At 49.8% G+C, this 10,787-nt stretch overlaps 1 protein-coding gene across 10 annotated transcripts in view; it reads right to left on the bottom strand.

Moving 5' to 3' along the window:
- SOCS5 (suppressor of cytokine signaling 5) overlaps positions 1 to 10,787 on the bottom strand; it is a 177,225-nt gene that overhangs the window by 48,429 nt on the left and 118,009 nt on the right. Inside the window, exon 3 of one of the 10 annotated variants that reach the window (XR_010109292.1) lies at positions 6,539 to 10,311. The exons of the other annotated variants lie outside the window; for them this stretch is intronic. The gene's annotated coding sequence lies outside the window, so the exon portion shown is untranslated. Of the gene's footprint in view, positions 1 to 6,538; positions 10,312 to 10,787 lie in introns of those variants that run through there. 10 annotated transcript variants of the gene reach the window in all.

Here is a 10,787-nt window from a genome sequence, read left to right on the forward strand (position 1 = left end):
ACCGAGGCCCAATAGGTGATCTGCAAAAGCTCGGGCCATCTGAGGCAGAGCTGGGCTAGCACTGACAGGGGTCTGGGCTCCCAGGTCAGCACTCTCTCCACCTCGGCTGTGATGAGGCGGCTCATCTTCACGGCGGGTGGCCCTCACTAAGCTCACATCCCCAGGCTTCCCTCCCCACCCCTTAGCCCCGGGCAGAACCTCCCTGTTGTGGCAGAGAAGGTGGTCAACTCTGAGTGGAGCCCCCACTCTCTCTCTCACTGGACCAGTTCTTCCTCATCTGAGAGACTCATTCCTTTGGCAGAAGTCTTCCTTTCCATGAGCCACTCTTAAATCTGCCCCCGCTTCCTCACTGTCTGCCCCAAGCCACCCTGTTCCTGACACCTCAGTGTGGGTGAGTGTGTCAGCCACCAGCCTTCCGTGGCAGGAGGCTTTGGGGGAGCCACAGCACGGTGACGCACGGGCTAATGTGCAATGAGAATATTTTAGATCTGAGTTATCCTTCCAAGACTGGAACATGTGGCTGCCAGAGGCCAGAGGGCACTGGTTCCTGAAGAGGGGAAAGGAAAGGGAGAAGAGTGTTGAAAGGGCGGAGAAGATGGCAGGGTGAGGGCAAGCACAACCTAGCAGAACTCGAGACATCCTAAGGGCTGGCCTTAGCAGGCCACTGCCCTCTGATGCGCAAGGTCAGTCCCTCCTAGGCTCTGGAAGCCCACTCTTGCCCTCTCAGGAAACCCCGCTCCCAACACGTTTCTGAAGCACCAGTAACACGTTTCTATTTACCCCCAATCCCTCTGTGTGGGCTGTTCCACCCCACCAAAGTGGGCCTGTGCACCAGGTGAGCCCCTTGCTCCGCTAGGAGATGTGTGGGAGGCAGGGGCAGTCCCATTACCTCATCCCCTAGACCCCAGGCCAGGGATCCTGGAAACAGAACGGCAGGGCCCTGAGTTCATCAACCACCTGCAAACCTGCCGGTCTGGGTTGGGTGCCCAAATCCCGTTTGGGGCCAGCTGGGCCAGGGCCCTCACACGGAGAACACTCGAGAAGGAAGGGCGGCCCAGAGGAGAGGCCCAAGGGTGGCCGGTGAGCAGCCAGAGGGTGACACCGTGGGTGGCTGCCCTCCCCTGCGAGGCAGCCTTTTTAGTTTGTCAAGAAGAGTCAGGTGGGTGGGGGCGTCGGGGGGCGGGGCTCAGCTCTGAGGCCTGGAGAGGCTGAAGGGGCTCTGCCTCTAGGGCTTTTGCAGAAGCGCATCCTTCCCAGAGCAACCAGATGAAACTCAGCGGCCCTTAGGACAACCGCTTCCCTCAGTGAGCCTCCTCCCAAGAAGCTAGCTGTTGGGCCAGTTAGCCACCACCCCAGACAGAGTCCCTGCATGGGGCAGAGTTTCTGAGCAAGCCGTTGAAGAGGAGGCCAGCCCCCTCCTGCCCGCTGTCTGCTTGCCTTCCTATCTCCGGTCTAATCCCTTGGAGCAGGTGGTGGAGGTGGTTTTTGAATCACATGGCACCAGCCATAACAGCTTTATGCAGAAAGAACTACCTGGACCCTTTCCTCCAAGGAGCTCTGAGAGAGGCAGGTACCAGAGCTCCTTGGGATGACACCTGCCTCTCTCAGAGCTCCTTTGGTACCTTGGATCTCAAGGCAGGATTTCCTCATTCATTCAGTAAACATTTATTGAGTGCCTGCTGTGTACCAGGCTTTGATAATGCACCGGATATAGAGTCCCAACCCTTGGGGAGCCTTAGAAGTAACCCATGATGACAATCAAATCAGGGAGAACGGGGTGTTCTGGGAGCTCTTGGGGGTCCTGACTCAGTACTGGGGGTCAGGGAAGATCGCCTTAGAACATGGACACCTAAGACAATGGCCGAAGGATGTTAGTTAAGCAAGAGAGGAGCAGGGAAGAGCCTTCCAGGTAGAGAGGATGGCCTTGCAAAAGTGGTGATGGTGCTTTCCAGAAACAGCTCCCAGAGCAGGTGCTGGAGAGAGAGAGACGCGGAGATACCCAAGAGCCACTCACAGAGGACCTTGCAAGCCTGGCATGTTTATACCTGTCTCCAGTCTTCAGCCAGAATTTTTCTGGGCCTCCAACTCCAGCAGGAAACCCAGTGGGAAAGAGTTATTTCCTGCCCTCAGAGGGAAGAAGAAAACAAAAACCCCAGCAATTTCTGCCTAACTCCAGAATGTGAAAGTTGACTTCTGCTGGCTGGGGTGACAGAGGATGACAGACTTTTCTCTTTCAAAAACACACTTACACTTTTCTATTTAGAAAGGTAACACGCTCCCTAGGGAGAAAAGTGTACAGAGGAAGGTAAAATCACATAGAATCTTCATGTGGAGATAACCAATAAAACATTTTGTTTTTCCTTCCAGTCTTTTTTTTTTAAAAAACATGCACTTTTGCATTTGTTATATAGCTGTGGCAAAACTATATATGCAATTTATTACCTGTCTTGTTCCCTTAATGTCTGTTCTAATGTTATCACAAATTTTTTTTTTTTTTTTTTTTTGAGACGGAGTCTTGCTCTGTCACCTAGGCTGGAGTGCAGTGGCGGGATCTCAGCTCACTGCAACCTCTGCCTCCCGGGTTCAAGCGATTTTCCTGCCTCAGCCTCCTGAGTATCTGGGACTACTGGTGTGTCCCACCACGCCTGGCTAATTTTTGCGTTTTTAGTAGAGATGGGATTTCACCATGTCAGTCAGGCTGGTCTTGAACTCCTGACCTCAGGTGATCCACCTGCCTTGACCTCCCAAAGTGTTGGGATTATAGCCGTGAGCCACTGTGCCCAGCCAAATTCTTCATTTTTAAGGGCTGTATAGTATGCTGCCATATGGCTGTATTATAGTTTACTGAAGTTCCCTCCCAGGCACCCTTCCCATTGTGGCTTTTCCTGGACTTTTCCTATGGTTCCCCCTCAGCCCACAAGACCCCAGCCCTTAGCAGCCCCAGAACCGCAGTGCCAGAGACAGCCAGGCTTCGGAGTCACCTGGGGGGCCTGGGGAAGGCTCACAGGCTTCGAATAAAAATCGAGGATGTGGGGCTGGGCGTCTACATTTTTAAAAATCTCCTCAGGATGCTGTGAAGCTGCTCCCAGACCAGCATTTGGAAGATGCCGTTTTAAAGCCTTCTAGGCTGCATAGCACCTGCATAGCCACATGGAGTTGATATAGCTCATTTTAAATTAGACAAATCATACCTATTTTGCAAAATTGCTGGGAAAGATAGAGATATGGCTTGTGAAGCTCAGGGTCTGGCATATCTTAGGTGCTCAAAAAAAATTGTAACTGCAGTTGTTATAATTCCAGGCAGAAGCCTTTGCACTGTGTCCCACTCAGCAGGACACTTTTGGTTCCTATAACCATCCCAGGAAGGGCTTGCCTGCCTTGGGACCCAGTTCTCCTCATTCTTTTTTGCATCAAATACAGAATCTATGCTCACGTTTTCACGAACACATCTACTGTAGGGCAGTCAATAGAAAAAAAAATCAAGCTAGGTGCAGTGCCTCATGCCTGCGTGAATGGGTGGCTCATCCCAGCACTTCGGGAGGCTGAGGTGGGAGGATTGCTTGAGGTCAGGAGTTCAAGACCAGCCTGGGCAACAGTGAGACCTCATCTCTACAAATAACAAAAGTAAAAAAAAATCAGCTATGGTGGTGGCTCACACCTGTAGTCCTAGCTACAAGGGAGGTTGAGGCAGGAGGATCGCTTGAGCCCAGGAGTTGGAGGCTGCAGTGTGAGCTATGATCATGCCATTGCACTCCAACCTGAGTGACAGAGACTCTGTCTCAAAAAAAAAAAAAAAAAAAAAAAAAAGACCCAAATCAGAACACATTGCCCGTGAGACAGAATATGTATAATCAGGACTGCTCCATATGGCATATGGTGTTAGATGACCAGGAAGGACCTGCAATGGGGGGAGAGGTTCTAAACAGATGGTGAGGGGCTGTCGGAATCCCTCCTCCTATCTAATCAAGGAAGAGGTCAAACTTCAGGAAGGAAAAGAGGGAAATTAACCTTTATGAAAGTATCAGCTCCAAGTGTAGCATGGTTGTCGTGGTACAAACCAGTGGTACAAACTGTTACTGGTTGCTGATAAGCTGAGCACAGACATTGAGAGTAAGCACTTAGAACAATTTTACAGCAATTTTACATTGACATTACCATGGTACCCAAGTATGTGATCATTTTTTTGGAAATTAACTTTTATTGCATTTTACAAAAGCATTGATCTGTGACTGATTATATATTTTAAAAATTGATTCTTCACCACAGAGAGCTTGAGAGGCACTGGCTTAGAGACTGATATTATAAGATCTCACACCACCTCTGCAGGGTCTTGAATTAGGGGGCTCTGTCACTTCTATTGTCCCTCTCAGGAAGACAGCACCCATCCCACACTTGCTTGCCAGGCTTTGGCCAGAGGAAGGCAGCCCTGTTCCCGGGTCCCCTATCCCACATCAACCACAAGGCAGGGGTCAAGACTCCCCAGGAAGAACCAAGGCAGAGTTTGGAGGATCTAGATTTCCCTAGGAGGACAGGGGCGTGAGACCCCCCAGGACAGACCGAAGTGGGGGACTGCCATGTTCCTGAGGCTTCACGGGAAGGAAATTCCCCAGATAATTTCCGCCCTTCGTTTTAGAATCACCCCACCTCATCAGGGAGCTTTCTCTTGTGTCTGATCTCAGTCCTCACTGCTGGAACTGAAGTCCTGCTCCATGCTGAGGCTGGTGCTAGTTGCTCTGGGGGCACATGCAATGGACATATTTTTGTTAAGCACTTACTCTGATTAACTCATTTACTTTTCCCAATGATCTCATGAGATAGGTCCTATTTTTATCTTCATTGCACAGGAGAATCTCAAGGAGGTTAAGGGACTGGCTTAAAATCACACAGCTAGTAAGTAGGTCAGCCTCTGGCCTGCCCTACTCCAGGACCCGAGCCCTGAACCACAGTCTGATGCCGTGGACCTGCTTTCAAGCAGCTTACAGTCTACTTGGGTCTGTGAGACCCTTGAAGAATCCCAGCAGAGGCAGGTAGTCCAGAGTGTGTGGCCCAGGAACCTAGATGAAGGAGGGACACTGGGGAGGAGGCAGCCAGCCCCAGGCCTTGCTCCTGGCTCCGCATGCTCCCCTGGGAGGATGCTCATATCCTGTATTTCTGCCTTCACCCTCCCCAGGTGTGATCTCACTCCTCCTCTCCTTGGAGGCCCCAGAAAAGTGGCTATTGTTTCCTGCCACACAGAGAGCTTGGGGACCCATGAGACCGCTCTCACTCTGTCGGGGGCAGCTCAGGTTCCTGGCAGTGGTAGGGTTGGGTGGTGCCCTTCATCCTCCCAACTGCACCTTTTGTATGTATTTTTCCTTCCAGAAGGGTCTGCACTAGGAATGTAGACGAAGGACCCCTGCTGGAGTCCTTCCACTTTCCCATCTCCTGTTTCCCTACCCCCTACTTCTGGTATTCCCTGCTCTTTGGATGGGGCAGAATGGGGCAGAGCAAGTGATATCAGGAGAGCCCAGCCAGTGTCCTGCTGTCTTAAGCTCTCAGTGGCAAGTGGAGATAGAGACACAAAAAGCCCTTCAAAAAAATCAATGAATCCAGGAGTTGGTTTTTTGAAAAGATCAACAAAATTGATAGACCGCTAACAAGATTAATAAAGAAGAAAAGAGAGAAGAATCAAATAGACGCAATAAAAAATGATAAAGGAGATATCACCACCGATCCCACAGAAATACAAACTACCATCAGAGAATACTATAAACACTTCTACGCAAATAAACTAGAAAATCTAGAAGAAATGGATAAATTCTTCAACACATACACCCTCCCAAGACTAAACAAGGAAGAAGTTGAATCCCTGAATAGACCAATAATAGGCTCTGAAATTGAGGCAATAATTAATAGCTTACCCACCAAAAAAAGTCCAGGACCAGACGGATTCACAGCTGAATTCTACCAGAGGTACAAGGAGGAGCTGGTACCATTCCTTCTGAAACTATTCCAATCAATACAAAAAGAGGGAATCCTCCCTTACTCATTTTATGAGGCCAGCATCATCCTGATACCAAAGCCTGGCAGAGACAACAAAAAAAAGAGAATTTTAGACCAATATCCCTGATGAACATTGATGCAAAAATCCTCAATAAAATTCTGGCAAACCAAATCCAGCAGCACATCAAAAAGCTTATCCACCATGCTCAAGTGGGCTTCATCCCTGGGATGCAAGGCTGGTTCAACACATGTAAATCAATAAACGTAATCCGGCATATAAACAGAACCAAATACAAAAACCACATGATTATCTCAATAGATGCAGAAAAGGCCTTTGACAAAATTCAACAGCCCTTCATGCTAAAAACTCTCAATAAATTAGGTATTGATGGGATGTATCTCAAAATAATAAGAGCTGTTTATGACAACCCCACAGCCAATATCATACTGAATGGGCAAAAACTGGAAGCATTCCCTTTGAAAACTGGCACAAGACAGGGATGCCCTCTCTCACCACTCCTATTCAACATAGTGTTGGAAGTTCTGGCCAGGGCAATCGGGCAGGAGAAAGAAATAAAGGGTATTCAATTAGGAAAAGAGGAAGTCAAATTGTCCCTGTTTGCAGATGACATGATTGTATATCTAGAAAACCCCATCGTCTCAGCCCAAAATCTCCTTAAGCTGATAAGCAACTTCAGCAAAGTCTCAGGATACAATATCAATGTACAAAAATCACAAGCATTCTTATACACCAATAACAGACAAACAGAGAACCAAATCATGAGTGAACTCCCATTCACAATTGCTTCAAAGAGAATAAAATACCTAGGAATCCAACTTACAAGGGATATGAAGGACCTCTTCAAGGAGACTATAAACCACTGCTCAATGAAATAAAAGGGGATACAAACAAACGGAAGAACATTCCATGCTCAGGGATAGGAAGAATCAATATCGTGAAAATGGCCATAATGCCCAAGGTAATTTATGGATTCAATGCTATCCCCATCAGGCTACCAATGACTTTCTTCACAGAATTGGAGAAAACTACTTTAAAGTTCATATGGAACCAAAAAAGAGCCCGCATTGCCAAGTCAATCCTAAGTCAAAAGAACAAAGCTGGAGGCATCAAGCTACCTGTCTTCAAACTATACTACAAGGCTACAGTAACCAAAACAGCATGGTACTGGTACCAAAACAGAGATATAGATCAATGGAACAGAACAGAGCCCTCAGAAATAATACCACACATCTACAACTATCTGATCTTTGAAACTCTCAATGTGCTCATAAAGGAGTGTTTGAGGATCCAGTAGGAAATGGCTGTGGAAGCTCTACTAGCTCTAAGTGGCTCTGCCTGGTTTGGCTTCCCTCATTCTAGGCTTACTCAATTTTTTTTTTTTTTTGGATGGAGTTTTGCTCTTTTACCTAGGCTGGAGTGAAGTGGCACGATCTCGGCTCACTGCAACTTCCACCCCCTGGGTTCAAGCGATTCTCCTGCCTAAGTCTCCCGAGTAGCTGGGCTTATAGGCGCCCACCACCATGCCCAGCTAATTTTTTTTATTTTTATTTTTAGTAAAGATGGGGTTTCACCATGTTGGCCAGGCTAGTCTCGAACTCCTGACCTCAGGTGATCCACTTGCCTCGACCTCCCAAAGTGCTAGGATTATAGGTGTGAGCCTGGCCGACTTACTCAATTATTGCAGCCTCCAAAGCTTGGCTCAAGTCCACTGCCTCCAGGAAGATGTCTCTGACTACACGAGTCTGAAAACCAAGTTCTCAGCCTGGAGGGGTTATTGTCCACACTTAGTGATATAAGGCTGTTTTCCATCAGTGCTAGAGAGCCATAGGGACACCAGGCAACCCAATAATGACCACAGGCTGGAATCTGCCATGGTGCCCCACAGCACCAGGCCCCATACAAGCTCAGGCCTGCTCTGCTCAGAACTTCTATGCTTTAGGACTTGGTGGTTTTCCATGTGCTTTACCTGGGATCACCGGATATGGGGGAATCTCTTAACTCCCAGGGAGACGGTTTGAGAAGAGATCTTTGTTATTCTCACCACACTGGTGAGGAAACTAAGGAAGGACCTGGGCAAGGTCACGGAACTGGTTTATGGATTGCAGAGTCAGGACTTGACCTGGGTTCTGATGCTCCCAATACACCCCAGGCTGCCACATTTGCCCAGGGCCTGAAGAAAGCCACACACAACACAAGTGTGTGCACCTGGGGCTCATTAGACCTCTCAGTGGGCTTTTGCCTTTTCTTCGCTTCACCAATTCCTCCTCCTGGCATTCCCAACCTCTCCCAGAACCCTCCCACAGCCCTATAGGGAGCCGGGCAGAGACAGTGATGGCTGGAACAGACCCTGCACACTACATACATGGGGATCCAGGCCACAGCGGGTGGGGCTTTGCTCTTGGCAGGACAAACAGTCCTGGTTCTGAAAGGCCCCAGAGGCCAGGACAGAGTCTTAAATAGCCAGTGTCAGGCCGATTGTGAGGCTCGGTTTAAATTAGCTGTCAGGGCTCCATTGAATCAGGTTTAATTGCTGATTGGTGCTGAAATGATGAATGAGATGTGGCTTTAAATAGGAAGCATAAGTGTTTCAACCTCACCCTGGTCTGGAACTGCAGGCATGATCTGGTGTCCTCTTATTCAAAGAGTTCCCTGGAGGAGGAGAGGCAAGAGGAGGAGCAGACTGAGCAGCCTGGGCTGACCTGGGCTGCTGCACCTGTTTCTGGGTGGTCTAGTGTTCCAGGACAGATATAAGGATCACCTGATGGAGGCTCAGGGAAATAAGGTCTCAATAATTCAATCAAGCAATCCTTCTTCAACCCATCTGTCCACCATTTTCCTTATCATCCTTTGACCAAGGTGCTTATTCCCATCTGTGCCTTTGCAGGGGTCCCCAGACCAATTTTCCTAGAGTTGACAGAGGAAGTGGGGGGACAAGGCAGAGAGGAAAAGTCCACCATTCTTGGGAGGTCCTGCATTTAGACCTCACTCTGTCCCTCATCAACTGCATGGCTTTGAGAAGTCATATGAGCTCTCTGAGCCTCAGTTTCCGTATCTGTAAACTAAGACAAAGCTTGCCCTACCTCCCTCCTGCAAGGAGCTGTTGAGGGATCAAGAAGGCTAAGGCAGGGAAGGAGCTCTGAAAACTGTGATCGCGGCATTACTGATGACCGATCAGCGCCTCCCCTGCCTGGCCCTGGGCCAAGCTGGGGTGACTGGAGGGTGAAGTGTGAATGGGAAGAGGGAGACCCCAATGTGCCTTTTGCAGCCCATGGGCTCCCCTCACTGACACCCAACAGGTCACTGCCTACTCAGTGGTGGTTTTTCACCTTCCCCAGGGTTGCTGGACAGTTCCAGTTCTCTGGGCCAGGGCCGGGTTCCCCACCCACCCTTCTCACCTGAGACCTGCCTGGTGAGTTCCCCCAGCTGCATCTTCCATCTCCAGCTTCCTCTCACCCTCACCTGGAGCCAAGTGGGGCAGTCAGAAGAGAGGGCAAGAGAAGCCCCACAGAGCCAGGGTTGTAACCGCCAGTCTTCTTGGTAGAGGAAGCTGGAGGGCTGATTTCTGGGTTTGCCTCTCAAAGCTGGAAGAATGGCAGCAGGTGGGAACCAAGGACCAGCCCCTGGTGAAGGAAAGCTGGGTAGCTCCGAGAAGGCACTGTAAGCCTCCACAGTGGTGTTTCTGGGGCTCAGGGCTGCAGTGGCTGCTGCTAGTAACACCCTCCTGAGAGGGTCAGGGAGTAGCCCTCATACCCATGTCAGCTGGTTCCTGCTACCCCTGGCTACACCAGACTCAGCAGAGTCCTCTTCATTAAAAAGGCAACTGTCCTAAAATGCCACATTCCTCATGATGTCACTCCCAGAGTTGGTCAGCAGCCCCCCATGGCCTGTGGGGTGGCGCCCAAGCCCCTGAGCTCACCTGTGACAGTCCTCATGGTCAGCTCCACCTGTGGGTTTCCCCTCTCCTCTTGTACTTTCAGCGGCAGAAAGGTGCACTGAGCGGACATGGGATTCCACACTGGAGTCCAAGCTCACATGTCTTGTTTTTGTTTTTTGAGACAGGGTCTCGCTCTGTCACAGGCTCGCCTGTCTTGTCTCTGCTCCCTCACTAGCAGTCAGCTGGCCCCAGCCTCCTCACCTGCTGGCGTGAGGAATATTTACCTGCTCCAGAGCAGGGCTATGAGGGGTTGGGAGGAGTTGGGAGATGGCCCCGGGACAGCAGCACGAGGTGCACCTGAGGAGCTCAGGAGGGGCGTGTTCAATTTCCTTCCTTACTTTGCAGGCTTGGTGGGATTGTTCCAGGAAAGAATCTACAGGGGAAAATGTGCTTCTGAAAACTTTTAAGAACTACACAAATTCTAGCCTCAGGAGCCCCCTTCTCCTGGATTTCAAGCAAAGGGGCCTGTGCACTCCAATAGGGCCTCCCAGCTGAGGTGTGGGCCACCTTCCTCCCTCTCCCAACATCCTCCGATTCCCGCCCATTTCTCTCCCACCCTCCAGGTCAGTGGCCTTGGGTTCCCTGTGGACACTAGCAGTCCTTTCCGCACCTGCACACCTTCTCTGCTCTCTGTCTTTGAGATGCGTGCCATTTCATCTTCTACCCTCAACTGTCTTTTGAGTTTTACCACCTCCAGGATGGGGGATTTGAATCACCCTTGTTATATTGTAAAGGGTGGGAAGACTCCAGCTGACCCCAGGGTGCATGCAGAGGCAAAAAAGAGACAAAACACTTTTCTTTTGGTTTTGTTTTGGTTTTTGGTTTTTGGAGACGGAGTCTCACTCTGTC

This window comes from Pan paniscus, chromosome 12, assembly GCF_029289425.2.
Source record: "Pan paniscus chromosome 12, NHGRI_mPanPan1-v2.0_pri, whole genome shotgun sequence".
Lineage (NCBI taxonomy): Eukaryota > Metazoa > Chordata > Mammalia > Primates > Hominidae > Pan > Pan paniscus.